General features: G+C 43.1%; 1 protein-coding gene across 1 annotated transcript in view; it reads left to right on the plus strand.

The window, feature by feature from the left end:
- The window catches only part of SORCS3 (sortilin related VPS10 domain containing receptor 3), a 1,039,444-nt gene that overhangs the window by 913,010 nt on the left and 107,565 nt on the right, over positions 1 to 18,869 (plus strand). The window lies entirely within an intron of this gene.

Below are 18,869 nucleotides of genomic sequence, written 5' to 3' on the forward strand. Positions count from 1 at the left end.
TGCATTGGTCATATATAATCATGGGTCCCACAAGCGCTGTTTTGTTTGGATTTTTTTGTTGCTGATAAAAAATGAAAGGGTGCTATCCGTATACCTGAATTCCGTGCAGTGCTTGAGTATAATTCAATCTGTGAGCCGGTCATGGAGCCATGTTTCGAGGACACTGCTTCAGGGGATTTATTTATTTATTTATTTATTTATTTGTATTTTTCTATACCGGCATTCACGGAGTTCGTATCATGTCGGTTTACATAAAACAAGGGGTGAGAAATACATTATAACGTAAATAACTAATAACATAAGAGTATACATTAAAAAGTAAAACAAGTGCATGGAAGAAAAAGTTACAATAAAACGGGGGTCATTCTAACTGGGATTAGAGTTAGAGGAAAGATAAAAAGTTTAACCAGAAGTAAAACATTGTAATGATTGGTAGATAGTGACTGTTTCAGTTTAATAGGAAATGTTCAGTAATGCTGCATTTGATGGTAGTGAATCTTTAAGGGTCCGGAAATGCTTTCTTGAACAGCCATGTTTTCAGTCTTTTCCTGAAGGTTGGAAGACATGGTTCCTGTCTAAGTTCTAGGGGGATGGAGTTCCACAGTGGGGGACCTGCTGTGGAGAAGGCCCGATCTCTCAATGTTATATGTTGGGTGGTATTGTTGTGGGGTACCTGTAGATATTCTCTATATGCTTCTCTGATGGGTCTGTTGGAGGAGTGTTTTTTAAGAGCTATTTGTAGATGGAGTGGAGCCAGTCCATGGATATTCTTGTAGATTGTGGTGAGGGATTTATGAATTATTCTGTAGTGGATTGGTAACCAGTGAAGGTCTTTAAGGACTGGTGTAATGTGATCTCTTCTTCTTTTGTTTGTTAGAATTCTTGCTGCGGTGTTCTGTATCATTTGGAGCGGTTTAGTATGTGATGATGAGAGGCCTAGTAGGATCGAGTTGCAGTAATCAATTTTCGCAAATATTATTGCTTGGAGCACTGTTCTATAATCATGGAAGTGAAATAGGGGTTTTATTCTTTTTAATACATGCAGTTTGTGGAAGCAGTCTTTGGTTGTTTGGTTGATAAACGATTTCAAATTTAGCCGGTTGTCTATGGAGACTCCTAAGTCTCTTACTTTTGAGGTTTGCAAGTTGGCTGGCGGGTTTGTAGTGATTTTGCAATTATCTGGAGAGATTAGAATGAATTCACTTTTTGATTGGTTTAGGATTAGATTTAAGCTGGATAAGAGCTCGTTAATTTCTTGAAAGCAATTTTCCCAAAGTTCTAGCGCTTTAGTGATGGATTATTTGATGGGGATCACAATCTGGACGTCATCGGCAAATATGAAGTGTTTTAGGTTCAATTTGTTTAGCTGTTGGCAAAGCGGGAGAAGGTATAAGTTGAAAAGTGTTGGTGAGAGAGAGGAACCCTGAGGAACTCCTTGTGATGATGGGTATCTGGAGGATTCTTTGTTGTGGATTTTAACTTTGAAACCCCTGTTTTCTAGGAATGTTTTGAACCATGTTAGTGCTGATCCTGCAATACCGATGTTCGCTAGTTGATTTAGTAATATGGCATGGTTCACAGTATCGAACGCTGCCGATAGATCCAATAAGATCAGTAGGAAGGCCTGTCCTTTATCGAGGCCCAAAATAATGTAGTCAGTCAGTGAGATGAGAAGGGATTCGGTGCTTGAGGCTTTTCTAAAACCGAATTGAGTGGGGAAAAGAATTTTGTGTTCTTCTATGTAATCTGCTAGTTGTGTGTTAACTAGTTTCTCCATCACCTTGGCAATGAAAGGCAGATTTGAGATTGGACGGAAGTTGTTAGGATCTTTGGGGTCCAAGTTAGGCTTCTTAAGTAGCGGTTTGATGGATGCTATTTTGAGGTCGTCTGGGTAGAAACCCTGGATGAATGAGCAGTTTATAATGTCTGCTAGGGTTTTGGTTATGGTGTCCGGGATTAGCAGTAGTAATTTAGACGGAATCTGGTCTAGTGGATGCGATGAGGGTTTCATTTTCTTAAGAAGTGTTTGGATCTCTGAGGAAGAGGTGAGTTCAAGAGATTGGAGGGAGATGTCTTTATTATGAAGAATGTAATTGCTGGTTGGTGTGCCGGTATTATGCTTTAATTGTGTTAGTAGGTTCGTGATTTTCTTACTGAAGAAGAGTGCCAGCTCATCAGCTTTTGTTTGAGCTTGGTTAGGTGGTATGTCAGGAGGGTTTGCCTGAGTTAGATTGGAGACAAATGTGAATAGCGCTTTGGAATCGAATATAATGTTATGAATCTTGTGTGCATAGAAGTCCCTTTTTGTTTTTAAAGTGGAGCTCTTGTATGATTGGAGGGCGAGTTTGTATGTAGAAAGTGTGGAGGGGGAAGGGGCTTTACGCCATTTACTTTCTTTTTGACGCAGGTCGAGTTTGAGGTTTTTAAGTTCATTTGTAAACCATGGCTGCCTTTTTGACGCACCTTGTTTGACTTTTTTTGTTATCCACGGACATAGTTTGTTTGCCACGGTTTCTGTTATGGAGGACCAGGAATTAACGGCTGCATTGGGTGATGTGAAGTCCATGTGTGAAAGTTCCGTGATTAGATGATTGCTGAGTTCATCAGAGGCGCATATGAAAAGCAATAGGAAACGCATATGAAAAGCAATAGGAAACGCCGACTTGTGCTCTTGTCTATGAAACAAAAGTCCCCATGAACAAAAAGGTAAAGGCCTGGTACCAGTTAAAAAAAAAAGTGGAAAAAAACAAAACAAAACAGCGCTTGTGAGAGCCATGATTATATATGACCAATGCAGCCGTAGAAACATCGTACTTGGCTACGTAATGCTCGGTGTTATGAAGGTCCTTTCATTCCATTGAAACGTCTTTTGTCTTAAAACTTAAAATTGCAACTCTATTAACCTGGTGTTTTTCTTGTAATTGGATTTGGACTTTTCTTGTGTGATTATTCGTCAGTTTGTAGACAGTTTAGAGTTCATAGTCACCCTTTCTCGTTTCACTAGATTTCTCTGGAGCTCCAAGTGGTGAAATTCTGTTGTTTTCTAGTTTTACTGGAGTGTCTATCAGAGAGATAAGTTTAATTCTTCAGGGAATGAAAGCTAGTTCCTGTTGCTTAGACTCACTACTATTGAAAGTTGTTAAAGAAATTAAAGATGGTTTTTGTCCTGGCTTGCTAGCAGAAGGTAAAAATACTAAGGTCAGATCCAAGAATTTTGGGCCATTACTGACCAGGTTCCAACCTTCCTTTTCTAGGGAAACTAGTTTAAAAAGTGGTTTATTCCCAATTGTTGCATTTTCTTGAGGAGATTAATGTTCTACACTCTTATCAATCAGGCTTTGGCAAGGAAATGGGATAGAAAATGTCCTGTTTCCTTACTCATTGGTGGTTGAATGACTTCAAAGGTGCAGCCTCTTTACATATACCTTTAGATTTGCCTTCAACATTCAGCACCATTGTCCATGGCCTCAAGGAAACTGGAGTTATGGGCATGGCTTGGAGCTGGTTCAGTTCAATCTTAAGGGTCGTAGACGTGTACCACATTTGATAAGGATCAAAGCTCTGCTGTACTAAATTTAAACACTTGCCTTGAATCTCTGCAAAGTCGGAGTTGCTCTATTTAAGTAAAAACAGGAGAATGCTTATTACCATGCTATCACTATTGGGAGAGAAATGTAATTTGATTTAATTTAAAAAATGTGTATATGCTGTGTTATCCCATGACCTAGGCGGCTCACATCAAGACATTCATAATTAAAATACATACACAAATAGTATAATATAACCATCAATAACAATTTGAAGGCGCTAGCCATTGTAAATTGTAAAATGCATTATTTGAGACATGGTGTAGGCACCTTAAATATCAACTAGTTAAAAAGCCTGTAGGAACAGGTGTTCTTTTGTGATTTCTTAAATGCTTTTGTACATGTTTGTTTGTGGAAGGCAATATGTAGCCGATTCCAAAGATCAGTGCCTGCCACTGAAAGCAGTCTTTATCTTGAGGTTATAAAATGGACAGTTGTATAACTGGGAATTTCCGGTAGGCTTTGGCCTTCAGATCTTTAGGTTTCTGACCAGATGGTGTATTTTTTAATAACTGATTAATGCACATTGGAGATTAATCATTTGAAGCTGAATTTTAAAAGCCTACTGCATGCCGAAATTAGGGGATGGAAGAATATGTTATGCAGATTTTAAAAGCCACCCAGATACGCACGTATCTCCCGTTGCACGTACAAAAATATTTTTCTTAAAAAGGAGCGAGATATGGGCTTGGTCTGGGTGTTCCTGGATTTCACATTGAAATTAGCATGTAAATACTTACGCGGACAAGTACACCCCAGGGTCCCCTGCCAAGTGACTTTACTTCTGCTATGGATGGCATGCTAGTCATAAAACAAAAAACACTAAATAGATCAGCGGGGTTTTATTGGTCAGGGCTAACATGGGGGAAGGACTCCTGGGGGAATTCAGCTCAAAAAAATGTTAAATTATGTGCACAAAAACTTTAAATTGTGCAAACTTTATATTGGTCAAAATAACACAATTTATATGACAGTCTTTAAGTAATTACATTTTAAATTAATACAGAAAAAAGTTATTACTTAAAGATAGAGAATTTTAAATATTTTGAGCAGCATTTCCCTAGAAATTCACTGTAAGAGTGTCCCTTCCACTCGCTCTCCCTACTCCCCTGGCCACTTTGCCCTCTCAGGCCCCAACTCCTCCACCTGCCAGTATCTCTCCCCTCCACCTCTAGGCTCAACCCCTTCCACTCTATCGCCAGTCCCAGAGTTTGACCCCGTTCTCAGTACTGCCCCTCACACAGGTTCCCTCTGTCCCTCCCTCTCTCACACACATGCTCCCTCTCTCTAATACACATAAACACACCTTCATACAGGCTCCCTCACTCTCTCGCACACTCACACATCCCCTTTTTCATACACACGAGCTCCCAATCTCTCACACACATACACATTCCTTCACAATCTCCTCATATAGGCTTCCTCTCTCTGAAACCCACACTCAAACATCCCCCCGCTCTCTTACCTCCCATGCTCTCTCTCACACACCCTGCTGCGCTCTCTCACTCTCCCCTCCCCCACACCACCTTCCCTCATATAAGCTTCCTCTCTCTGAAACCCACTCTCAAGCATCCCTCCCCCTTACCTCCCATGCTTTCTCTCACCCTCCCTTCCCCCACACCCCCTCCCCTTATATAGGCTTCTTCTCTCTGAAATCCATACTCAAACATCCCCCCCCCTCGTTCTCTTACCTCCCATGCTCTCTCTCACATCCTCCTGCTCTCTCTCACCCTCCCCTCACACACACACACATTCTCTCTCACTGGGGCCTTCCATCTTCGCTGCGAACGGAGCACATCCCACGGCATACGCGGGACGCGCTCCATTCGCGGCATGCTGGGGTCTCCTCTGCTATTTTCTGCGCAGAATTTGGCAATTCTGCGCAGGGGGGGGGAATTCTGTGCAAATTCTGCGCTCCACAGTAGCGCAGAATTCCCCCAGGACTAAAGGAGAGCTATTAAACTAGGGGGGTTTGGAAGTCCTACCCTTAACTGGGCAAACTGGGAATGAACTAGGAAAACAGGCAATGATGGTGCGCATGTCTATTAAAATCCCCCCCGCTTATGCAGTAGAAGCAGCATTTGCGTGCGTAGGCACGTGCCCACTTAAAATTGAGCGCACATGTGCGTGCGGATGTTATAAAATATCTGCGTCCCTAGGTATGAGCCAGCAAATGTGTGCACATGTGCGCCCATGCACCGGTTTAGAAATTACTGTCTTTGTGTGTTGTGTATCATGGTGAGTACTTTGTATTGTATTTGGAAATCAACAAGAAGCTGGTGTAGGGAATTCAGATGGGGGCTGATATAATTGAACGTGGATGCACCAGTTAGGATTCTAGCCGCAGAGTTATGAATTATTTGCAGGGCTTTAATCGTTATATGCAAGTAAGCCTAGGTATAAAGAGTTACAGTAATCAATGCAAGGGAAAAATCAGTGCTTGTAGCACTGCATGAAAATCAGTCATTTTTAAATATGGCTTCAATCTACGAAACATTCTCAATTTCCAAAATGATTTTTGAACCTGCTGACTCGTATGAATTGTAAATGATAGATCGGATTCTAAAATAGTCCCTACATTTCTGACATATCCAATAAAAGGTATCTGGTGACCAGAAAAAATTAAATACTGAGGGGAAAGGATTATTGATTTTTCTGCTTAAACTCTGAACTGAAATCAGTGTAGGTGTCGTTCATTGGACATGTTGTCAATGCATATGCAAATCTCATCTATTTGGAGATAATTTTTTCCTAATTTCTGCTTAATCCCCCATCTTAGCCCTTTTTTTTTGGAAAGGAAGGATCTTATAACCGACATCCTTTCCTTAATCACAAACCTACTGGCTACTGAAATTCCCTCTACCTGGGATAGACAGCCCAAAAAAGAATAAGAGTTCTAATTTTCCAGGGCGGTAGCTAGACTGCTGATGGATAAGAAGAGTTCAGATCATATGTTTCCCTCTTCTGGAGGAGTTGCACTGGTTTTCCATGAAGAGTAGGATCAGATTTAAGATTCTATCCCTTGTGCTCAAATGTTTGTTATGTAGGGCCTAAATATTTCATGGATATATTAAGTGCCTATAAACCTTCCAGGAATATGTGTTAGTCTCAACAGGCTCCACTATATATCCTTGTGCTAGGAACTGTTAAGTTGGTTTTGATTAGACATAATTCAGTTAGCTATTATGTCCCAGTTCTATGGAATTCCATCCCTTAGAAGCTCGCATGTAGATAAGCTACTTTGTATAAAGGAAGAGCATTAAAGTTTGGTTATTTACACAGACATTCAGATAGACTCTTTATTAACAGGAGTCTGTGAGCTGTGTATAATTTGTAGAGAAGTAATTAGGATTCCTGCTTTAAGTACATTTGGGTAACAGAGTGATGGTGGTCATGTTTTGTTGGTTATATTTAGTTTATAGGTTGTGATTTATGTTATTTTTTATATTTTATTTATTGTATATGTTTTATTTTTTTTATTATGGATGTATTAATTATTGTAATCTATTTTATGTTCATATGAGCTATTTCTTGTAACACACTTTGGACACATGATGGTTAAACAGGAAAGCAAAATTAACAGGCACTATTCTCTCTCTCTCTCTCTCTCTCTGTCATTAGTTCAGAGAGATGACACTCCAGCTGACTAGTTTCTTCCTTTTCTCCTGTCCCATGGTAGTCACCTGGAGTAGATCCGAGCCTTGGCTGTAAGCATTGTACATTTTTGTAAGCAGTTCCACTCTGCAGGACTCCGATTTCGGAGCGGCCTTGGAGGGAACTTTTCTTCCGTTCCCCCCCACCTTCCCCTCCCTTCCCCTATCTAACCCACCCCCCAGCCCTACCTAAATCCCCCCCCCCCCACCTTATTTCAATTATTTATGCCTGCCTCTGGCAGGTGTATCTTGCGCGCACGGCCAGCTGCCGGCGCGCCATCCCCCGGCACAGCCGCTGTGCCAGAGGCCTCGGTCCCACCCCGGACCACCCCCGGACATGCGCCACGCCCCCGTCCCCTTCCCGCCCCTTTTTCAAAGCCCCGGGACATATGCGCGTGCAAAATAGGCTCGGCGCGTGCAGGAGCAGGTTTTCGGGGTTACGCGCATAACCCTTTGAAAATCTGCCCCTTTGTGTACCATCTCTATGGACCCCATGTAACTTCAGTGACTGTTCTTTTGCTCGGCACCCCCCGCTCCTCGGGTAGTGCCGCACCTATTACCTGACTCCAGTTCCCGAGCTGAGTCTGACATCAGCACCTGCACTGTCGCTCCGTGGCCCCTCCATCACCCTCTCTCTCTCCTACTCTCCTCTGCTGTATACCATCCCGCAGCCGAGACCTCGCCTCCCAATGGTGAGGCTCAGTGGGGCTTCTCCCTTGGGCGGTACCGTCTCTCACCTCGGCCAAAGGGCCCACATACCCACAGATCCTAACAAGATGGTAGTTTTGTCCATAATCTTGCACCATTTCACACTTTTCTTTTTTTTTTTTTTTTTTAACAAAAACCCTTTCACAAACAAACCTAAATTTAAGTCCACCCAAGTCATAGGGAGAAAAAGAAAACAAAAAGAAAAAAACTGTACTACGACACCTTTTCAGGTCGCTTAGGCTGTAGCACAACTCACGCTTTCTCCCCACCGTTGTGTTCCAGGCAACAGCCTTCCCGCTCCTACAGAACAAGACCAAGCCAAAAAAATAGTCAGAGTACGCTCACCTTAGTCCTCTTTCATCCCCGTCTGGGTTTCTGCCTCCGGGCAATCCACCTCCATGTCCTGCTACCCTTTCATGGGGCTGGTTGCCAATTTAAACCCCCCGGCATCCTCTTGTACTTCCTCCTCCCTACTCAGGGGCTCACCTGTGTGTGTCCAATCCCCAGGGTCACGCCCCCCAGTCAATGGCCAGCTCTCTCTCCCTCTTCCCATTGGCCTCTCAGAGGCTCTAAGAGCCTGGGAAATGTAGTTTCCCTCCTGACTCTTTGAGGTCTGCCTCTGGCTCTCCCTGGGGTTATCCAGTCTGGGTTTTCCTTACTGGGTAAACAGTGAGCCTCATCACACTCCTTCCCCCTTCTGTTTCCTCTGTATGATCCCCAGCCTATTTGAGGAGGCAAACAGGATAAGTTCCTGGAGCTTTGACCCTTCCTCTTCCTCAGAGTTTTGTCTCAGACATAGGATCTATTCCTTATGTTTTTTACCTAATTTTCCTTCTGGGGCTAAACCATGGCACTCTCTATCATTTCCTTTGTGCAGGACGTAAATCCTGACACATGGCTTCACAGCAATTTCTTGTGATTGTGCTTTGAAGGCAGTGTGAGGCTCTGGCCGGCATCCTGCAGCTTAGGTGCCCTGAGAGCTACCATTGCTGCAGGCGCTGGACGGCTGGAGGAGTCATCAGAAGGCCATGAGAGAGGGAATTGGCAGAGGCTGGGGGGGTGTGCACCTGGGGTGCGTGCGTGAGTGAGAGAGGGGATTGGTTACAGATATGTGTGTGTTTGAGAGGGTTCCAGTTTCCAATATTCCTTCCCCGTGGAAGGTGGGAAAATTCTCCTCGACAACTAGCATAAGACAAAAGGCAGAATTGAAAAAAAATCCCCTTGTTCCAACACTAAATAACTCCAGTTCTTCAAAACCAACAGCTTCTACCCACTGTTTACTAGTTGTGGGAAAAAGCAGCTTTTAAACTAGAATAAGAGGGAAAGCTGACAGTCAGTCAGCAGTGCATGGTTCGGAGGAATGTATCCTTGAAGGATACTAATGAAACAGGAGAGTTAGGACATCCCAACAGAGAGATTCCAATAAAAGTAAATGTAGTTCATATGCCTATATGTAAAAAATCACCAAAGCTAATGATTTCCGAATTATCCCAAACAACTGAAAAGCAGGTTGTTAAAACAAGCAAAAACCACACTTTGAAATGTTTGTATGCCAATGCCAGAAGTCTAAGAAGTAAGATGGGAGAGTTAGAGTGTATAGCAGCAAATGATGAGATTGAAATAATTGGCATCACAGAGACCTGGTGGAAGGAGGATAACCAATGGGACAGTGCTATATCAGGTACAAATTATATTTCAATGATAGGAAGGATCAACTTGGTGGGGGTGTGGCACTTTATGTCCAGGAGGGTATAGAGTCCAACAGGATAAAGATCATGCAAGAGACTAAGTGCTCAGTAGAATCTATATGGGTAGAAATCCCATGTGTGCTGGGTAAGAGTATAGTGATAGGAGTATAGTAATAGGAGGACAAAATGGTCAGACAGATGATGACATGCTAAGAGAAATCAGGGAAGCTAACCAATTTGGCAGTGCAATAATAATGGAAGATTTCAATTACCCCAATATTGACTGGGTGAATTTAATATCAGGACTTGCTAGAGACATAAAGTTCCTGGATGTAATAAATGTCTGCTTCATGGAGCAATTGGTTCAGGAACCAACGAGAGAGGGAGCTATTTTAGATTTAATTCTTAGTGGAACACAGGATTTGGTGAGAGAGGTAACGGTGGAGGGGCCACTTGGCAATAGTGATCATAACATGATCAAATTTAAACTAATAACTGGAAGGGTGACAATACGTAAATCTACAGCTTTAACACTAAATTTTCAAAAGGGAAACTTTGATTAAATGAGGAAAATAGTTAGAAAAAAAACTGAACGATGCAGCTGCAAAGGTTAAAAGTGTTCAACAGGCATGGACATTGTTTAAAAATACAATTCTAGACGCGCAGTCCAGATGTATTCCATGCATTAAGAAAGTTGGAAGGAAGGCAAAACGATTACCGGCATGGTTAAAAGGTGAGGTGAAAGAGTCTATTTTAGCCAAAAAAAAAAGCATCCTTCAATAATTGGAAGAAGAATCCATCTGAAGAAAATAGGATAAAGCATAAGCATTGTCAACTTAAGTGTAAAACATTGATAAGACAGGCGAAGAGAAAATTTGAAATTAAGTTAGCCGTAGAGGCAAAAACTCATAATAAAAACTTTTAAAAATATATCCGAAGCAAGAAACCTGTGAGGGAGTCAGTTGGACCATTAGATGACCGAGGGCTTAAAGGGGCTATTAGGGAAGATAAGACCATTGCAGAAAAACTAAATGAATTCTTTGCTTCCGTGTTTACTAATGAGGATGTTGGGGAGATACCAGTTCTGGAGATGGTTTTCAAGGGTGATGAGTCAGACGAACTGAACGAAATCACTCTGAACCTGGAAGATGTAGTAGGCCAGATTGACAAACTAAAGAGTAACAAATCATCTGGACTGGATGGTATGCATCCTAGGGTACTGAAAGAACCCAAAAATGAAATTTCAGAACTATTAGTTAAAATTTGTAACCTATCATTAAAATCATCCATTGTACCTGAAGACTGGAGGGTGGCCAGTGTAACCACAATATTTTAAAAGGGCTCCAGGGGTGATCTGGGAAACTATAGACCAGTGAGCCTGACTTCAGTGCCGGGACAAATAATGGAAACTATTCTAAAGATCAAAATCATAGAGCATGTAGAAAGACATGGTTTAATGAAACACAGTCAACATGGATTTATGCAAGGGAAGTCTTGACTAACAAATCTTCATTTTTTTTAAGGGGTTAATAAACATGTGGATAAAAGTGAACCAGTAGATGTAGTATATTTGGATTTTCAGAAGGCGTTTGACAAAGTCCCTCATGAGAGGCTTCTAAGTCATGGGATAGGAGGCAATGTCCTTTCGTGGATCACAAACTGATTAAAAGACAGGAAACAGAGAGTTGGATTAAATGGTCAATTTTCTCATTGGAAAAGGGTAAACAGTGGAGTGCCTCAGGGATCTGTACTTGGACGGGTGCTTTTCAATTATTTATAAATGATCTGGAAAGGAATACGACGAGTGAAGTTATCAAATTTGCGGATGATACAAAATTATTCAGAGTAGTTAAATCACAAGCGGATTATGATACATTACAAGAGGACCTTGCAAGACTGGAAGATTGGGCATCCAAATGGCAGATGAAATTTAACGTGGACAAGTGCAAGGTGTTGCATACATATAGGGAAAGATAACCCATGCTGTAGTTACATGATGTTAGGTTCCATATTAGGAGCTACCACCCAGAAAAAAGATCTAGGCATCATAGTGGAAAATACTTTGAAATCGTCGGCTTAGTGTGCTGCCGCAGTCAAAAAAGCAAACAGAATGTTAGGAATTATTAGGAAGGGAATGGTTAATAAAATGGAAAATGTCATAATGCCTCTGTATCGCTCCATGGTGAGACCACACCTTGAATATTTATTTATTTATTTATTTCGGGTTTTTATATACTGGCATTCGAGAACGCAGTCCCATCATGCTGGTTCACATAAAACAAGGGTGTATCGTAAACATAAACTAAACAATGGTGCAGAAAAAGGCAGTTACATATAACAGGGTGATTAGAACTTGGCAGAGGAAGAAGAGAAAGGACAGGTCATTAATTCAAACATATAAACGATAGCGGAGATGGTTAATCATGGTGTAGGTGAAGGTAGGGATTGGTATGGATGAAATAGATCAGTTTGAGTCCGGGAATGCTTGTGTGAATATCCATATATTATATATACCAAATATGGTATATAATTCTGGTCGCCGCATCTAAAAAAAGATATAGTTGCGATGGAGAAGGTACAGAGAAGGGCAGCTCCCCTATGAGGAAAAGCTGAAGAGATTAGGGCTGTTCAGCTTGGAGAAGAGACGGCTGAGGGGGGATAAGATAGAGGTCTTTAAAATCATGAGAGGTCTTGAACGAGTAGATGTGAATCGGTTATTTACACTTTCGGATAATAGAAGGACTACTGGGCACTCCATGAAGTTAGCAAATAGCACGTTTAAGATTAATCGGAGAAAATTCTTTTTCACCTAACGCACAATAAAGCTCTGGAATTTGTTGCCAGAGGATGTGGTTGGTGCAGTTAGTGTAGCTGGGTTTAAAGAAGGTTTGGATGAGTTCTTGGAGGAGAAATCCATTAACTGCTATTAATCAAGTTGACTTAGGGAATAGCCACTGCTATTAATTGCATCAGTAGCATGGAATCTTCTTGGTCTTTGGGTACTTGCCAGGTTTTTGTGACCTGGTTTGGCCTCTTTTGGAAACAAGATGCTGGGCTTGATGGACCCTTAGTTTGATCCAGTATGGCAATTTCTTATGTTCTTAACTATTTAAAGAACCATTAAACAAGAGTTAGAACCAGACAAGACAATTAATGCAGTTTATTTCCTTAGAAGAGGATAAAAAGCTAGACCGAGGCAGAACAGAGGGCCCCAGGGAAGAGAAGGAAGCCTAAAAAAGTTTACTCTTGACTAGCTGTCATTTGCATCACTGTATTTTTACTTTTGAAGACTGCTAAGGTAAACAGAGCCATTTCTGTTTTGTATTTTTGCAATTAGCAAATCTGTTTTCTGGCCAGCCAAAGACCCCCAAAAGGCAAAAACCCTTAACAGCTGAAAAAAGAGATAATATTAGTGACAGAGGCAAAGCCTTCCTACAAAGATATTAATTTCATTGCAAATGTTTTGCAGGTTTCATCTAGCACGTGTGTGTGTGTATAAATGTAAAATTAGGATTATTTGCAAATTATGATACCTTGAATTAGTCATGAGGATTATCTGAACATGTTGTTTAAGATCACACAAGTCCAAAAAATGTATACATTGGGACAAACCGGCACATAGGCGTCCTTTGGCCTGTGTGCATCAGCGCGTACCCAGTTATGCGGCCATTTTATAACTTGTGCGCATATATGTGCATATCTGCTCCCAATTTTAAATAGGTGCATGCCTGTGTGCGTAAATCCCACTTGTACCGCCTAAGTCGGGAAATTTTAAAAGTGGAGCGCACCCACACCATTGCCAGTTTCACCAGCACGTCCACCAATTCATCCAGTTAACGGCTAGATCCTCCAAATCCCCTGGTTTGATAGTCTGCACTCCTCCCGGTTACCCCAGATCCTTTAAACCCCTAAGAAATAGCTCTTTCTTTAAAATGTTTAACTTATACCTCGTGCCTACAGAAGTAAAGTTACGCAGCAGGGGTTCTGGGTGTCTGCCCAGATGTGTAAGTATTTACGTGCACATCTTGTGGCCATACCCCGAAATGCCCTGACCCAAGTCCATGCTTCTCCCCTTTTTGGAAACTTTTGAGATGTGCGCGCAGCGGGAGATACGCACACATCTGGGAGGCTTCTAAAATTCAGTGGGCGCATGCGAGCCAGACTTGTGTGTGTGTTATCTCCCAATCTTGGCGTGCGCTGGGCTTTTAAAATTCACCTCAAACAGAGCAATTTTCAAATTCCCCAAAGAAGTGGAAGGTTGATTGGTACTTTTTACCTGTGGACTTTCAAAGAGAAAACTTTCCCTAGGAAAATTGACTAACAAAAGTAACAGTACAACTTTGTACCTGCTTTTTGTGTGGATACTTTTTCTGGGTAAATTTGCTTGCATATGTTTGAAAAACCCATCATTATGAACATTTGTGCAAACTCCTCCCCTACTCTGTCTCCAGGAATGGCTCCCCAACAAAGAGGTGAAAATGTCAATGTAACATACGATTGTAACAATTTTCAAAAGCCATTTACATGCATAAAGTGCACTTATATGGTTAAATCCTATGGCTCATTCAATGGCATGTATTGTAGCAATTTTCAGAACCTCACTTACATGGGTAAAGTGCATTTACACGTGTAAAACCCAGTTTTACATGTGTAAATGCTTCTGAAAATCAGGCCTACTGTGAATAAAACTATATGTGCAGTGGGACTAAGTGTGTAACTTTACCCATACATAAGGTGAGGACTTTTCTAAACCCCATTACTTCAGGTAAATGAGCATTTATCCATGTAAATGGCTTTTGAAAATAGCTCTTAATAATTTTTTTGGATATTATAAAAGGGGTAGATTTTATAACGTACACGCTCATGTCCATGTTCCTGGCACGCACACATGGACTCGCCAATTTCATAATCCAAGTGCGTATGTGTGGGCAACGTGCAAAAGGGGGGAGACGCATTCGGGCCTTCCCCAGTTCCCTCCCAGTCCGCTCCAGTTAAGGAGAGGTCTGGGAGGGAACTTCCCTAACCCCCCCTACCTAAACTCCCTCCCTCTTCCCTCTTCCACACTCCCTGCCTAAACCCTACCTATCCTTCTTTATTTTTTGTTTTAGAACTTACTTCAGATCTCGAGTCTTCGGGACTGCGTTCAATGGTGCTATCCTGGCCCCGCCCAGGCCCGCCCCTTTGAAGAGGCCTGCAACTTGTGCACGTATCAGGGTTTAAGTGCATGGCTGGGCCCCTTTGAAAATGCATGCAGTGCATGCAAGACCCAGCCACACATGTAAAGCCCGGATTTTACGTGCGCAGGCCTTTTAAAATCTGGCCGTTAATCTAACAAAAGATATCACAGCCTTCAAAGAATCCAGTTTATTGCAGGACCAGGATGGCTACTAGAGTTCTGTGAATGAATGCAATAATTATAATTTCATTAGTTGCCTCATTGTGATACAGCTTTTATTTTTTTCTCTATGGCATCTGACGCAGGCACTATAAATATAATTCAGTGGATCTTGTACTACCCATTTTTCATGTCTGAGATCTCATTTATCTAGCTTGGATTTTGTAGTCCAACTCGGCAAATGATTATTGTGAATAATGTATAGCTGACTAGGATGTGTGATTATAAACACCACTGGAGGTACAATGGGACTTTCATTGTATTTACATTGTCTTTTATGCCTAAATCCTAAGTCCCACTGGTGCCGTGGTCCTGATAGGGCCTAGCCCTCTCCACCACTGTGGCACCTAAGCCTGATCTCTCTCTCTCTCACTTACTCACACATCCATATACACAATACTCCTGGGGGGATTCTGTGCAAAAAAAATAAATTCTGCCCAAAATATTTTAAAATTCTGCAGACTTTATTTGTTCAGATAAAACAATATAATCACTGTATTTGAGTAGTAGTTAATTTATAGTGCAGTACAGTAAAGTTGTTACTCAAAGAGGTAAGATTTTTTTAAATGTTATATTTATCCTTTTAAACAATACAATGCATTAACACCATGCTCAGAGAAATACAATGGAGAAAAGAAGAAAATGATATTCATTAAGACAAGAAAAACAAAATAAGTATCCCCATTTATCAACCATATAGCAAAAATGTAGGGGGAAGAAAGAAAACCAAGGAGAATTTAAACAGCCAGTGAAGAAAACAGCCATAAAGTGACAGGTCCTGTTTTATGGAAAAACAAAATCAATACATTAGAGCTAACTGCGAGCTGGAAAAGATGTTATTACTCTTCTCAAATCCAAAACATGACTTCACTTGTTCTAGGGCAACAAAAAACATAGCATGCATAACACACTTACATGGATGTCTTAGAACAAAAGAATTGTTATTATTTGTGATGGTTGTGGGTGGATCCTTGGGCCGGTGGCAGCTGACCACGCCCTCGGGGGAAGATCCAGAGATGGATCACCGGTCAGGCTCAGAGTTGGGAGACAGACACACACAAGTTCTTTTATTAAACGGTTTTTGAGAACCACCAGAGGTGGCAGTAGTGAGCTGGAATAGCCTGGCTGGGCTGTAGTCCCTCAGGCACTGGAACAGCAATCCCAGGAAGGTTGAGCTGTAGAGAAACTAAGATAGTGAGTAAGCAGAGTATGCAGAGTTCAGGAACAGAACCTTGATGGTAACACTCACACTGTAGTCTCTTAGAATAGCCCAGGAGCTGGAATGAAGTAGGCCCTCGAGGAGCGAGTACCTGGTTCCAGGGAAAGCTCTGAGAGAGAGATGGCAACTCACTGGTGTTGTAGGCAGCGGTGACTTCCTGGCAGATGTTATATTCAGTAGCAGGTCCGGGAACGTGGGCCCTCGAGGAGCGAGTACCGGTTCCAGACTGCGACCTGAAAAGTAAAAGAGAGAGCGAGGTCCCCGAGGAGCGGGTACCCCTGGTAAAGTCCGAGGAGGCAGAGTAGCAAGGTATGCGGAGAGCGAATCCCATCCGCAGCGATACCTGGAGGCAGCTAGGTAGGAAACCCTTTGCTAACTCGATTAGTTAGCGAAATGAAAGACCTTTAAATATACGAAGATGATGATGTCATCTCAGGGGGACGTCCTTGAGGTTCGCGCCAATGCTGGTACTGGAGTCAGGGCCGCGCCGTGAGCGCACGCACCCTTAGGCCTCAGGAGAACATGGCGGAAGGCAGCGTCTAGCCAGTCCGGGAACGCCGGAGGAGGTCGGCAAGATGACGCCACGGCAGCCAAACTTCAATCAACCCAGGAGGGAGTCGCCAAAGAGGTAAGGGGGGTGGAGGGGAGACGTCGGGCAGCAACAAGAATCAGCTAAAGCTCGAATCTCTTGTCTAAAAGCAAGATATCCTATCCCGCTTTCCTGGGTTATCCTAGATAAATAAGGATAGATCCTAATATTTCATCCAAAAAAAGAATTATTCATATTTCTAGAATAGAATTTCACAAGATTAGAAAGGTCTTGCTCTGTCACCAAAGAAACTAGCAGAGTTTTGTGTGTGAGTGTGTGTGGCGTATGAAGGTGTGTGTTTGTGAGGGTGTGGGTGGGACATCGTGACCAGTCTGTCCACAGTACATGCATAAACCACGCCTCTTCCGAAGTCTTCTCTCTTTGGAAGTCAAATGTCCGCGACCAGGTTGCATCGGTTCATCTCCACTGGCAACAGTCACTCGAGCAGGATCATCGAAAACGGATTTAAATAAGTACAAAAATCCATCTATGTCCTGCAAAATAGGATCCTTGTGTTCCCACAGTGTAGAGGCCCAAGGATCCACCCACAGTGGCTCCTTGGGCCACTATGGGTGGCAGTGGCCCAAGGATCCAGTGTAGAGGCCCAAGACAAGGCCCTTCCATCAAGATAAGATAGAATGTAGGTAGTCTTGGAAAAAGCTGTGGGGAACTGAGAAGGCTGTAATGCAAAATGCATGCAGCACTGGTTTAAAAAGCCCCTGGTCTTCTGAATCTCTCCCGAGAAACGAACTGGAGCAGCCAGCGGTACAGCAGTCTTTAAAGTTACTTCATGTAACTGACCTTCATTGCTGGATTTAGCGCCTTGGGTCTTCTGTGTGTGCAGCTGATGAAACGCTGAAGTGAGTTTCTCCAATGCGTCTTGCTGTTCAGAAATGCGCAGGGCCAGGCCCGGAATGGCCTGCAGGGCATTGAGTTGTGCTGGATCCATGGAGTTAGCAATCTGTTATTGTTTGTAAGGTTTTGGGTGGACCCTTGGACACTGTGGCTGCTGATCACGCCCACGGGGGGAAGTCCCATGAGGGGCCACAGGTCAGGCTCAGCTTAGGACACACAACACAGACAGATCTTTTATTAATAGTATTGAGGAGCCACCAGAGGTGGCAGTAGTGAGCAGAGATGAAGCCCGGCTGGGCTTGTAGTCCCTCAGGGCTCTCGAACAGCGATCCCACAATGGCTGTGCTGTAGTGAAGAGAAACTGAGATAGTGAGTACAATGAAGTATATGCAGGGTTCTGGAATAGAGCCTCGTTGATTGAGTACTCACACACAGTGGTTTCTCTCGGTAGGAATCACAGGAGCTGGAGTAGAAGCAGGCCCTCGAGGAGCAAGTACCTGGTTCCAGGGAACAGCTCTGAGAGAAGTAGATGGAAACTCACTGATGGTGTAGGCAGCGGTATCTTCCAGGCAGAAGTGAAGCCCAGGCAGCGAGTCCGGGAACATGGGCCCTTGAGGAGCGAGTACCGGTTCCAGACAGCGACCTGAAAGAGAAGAGAGAGGCCCCCGAGGAGCGGGTACCCCAAATAGAGTAAGTCCAATGATAGAGAGGCAGAGTAGCTAGGTACAGAGAGCGAATCCCATCCGTAAGGAGTTCACCTTGCTAACTTGATTAGCTGGCAGTAGCGTAGGCTTTTTGTATCCGGGATGTGTGACGTCATCACAGGGGGACGCCCCTAAGGTTCGCACCAAAGAAAGTATTTGAAACAGGGCCACGCAGTGCGCGTACCCTAAGACAGCTGGACAGCATGGCGGGAAGCAGCGCCCAAGCTGGACCGGGGACTCTGGAGAGGACGGCAGGCAGACGCCGCGGCAGCCAAACATCCGTCAACCGTGGGAGGAGTCGCCAGAGAGGTAAGGAGGGCGGAGTGGAGGCGGGCAGCGACAGTCGTAACAGTACCCCCCCTTCAAAGGGCGGTCTCCTCTGCGGGTACCAGGTTTAGGTTTTAAAGGATGTGCGAGATGAAATTGACATGGCATCTCTTTATCAAGGATGTTAGCCTGAGGCTCCCAAGA

Source organism: Rhinatrema bivittatum, chromosome 7 (genome assembly GCF_901001135.1).
Source record: "Rhinatrema bivittatum chromosome 7, aRhiBiv1.1, whole genome shotgun sequence".
Classification (NCBI taxonomy): domain Eukaryota; kingdom Metazoa; phylum Chordata; class Amphibia; order Gymnophiona; family Rhinatrematidae; genus Rhinatrema; species Rhinatrema bivittatum.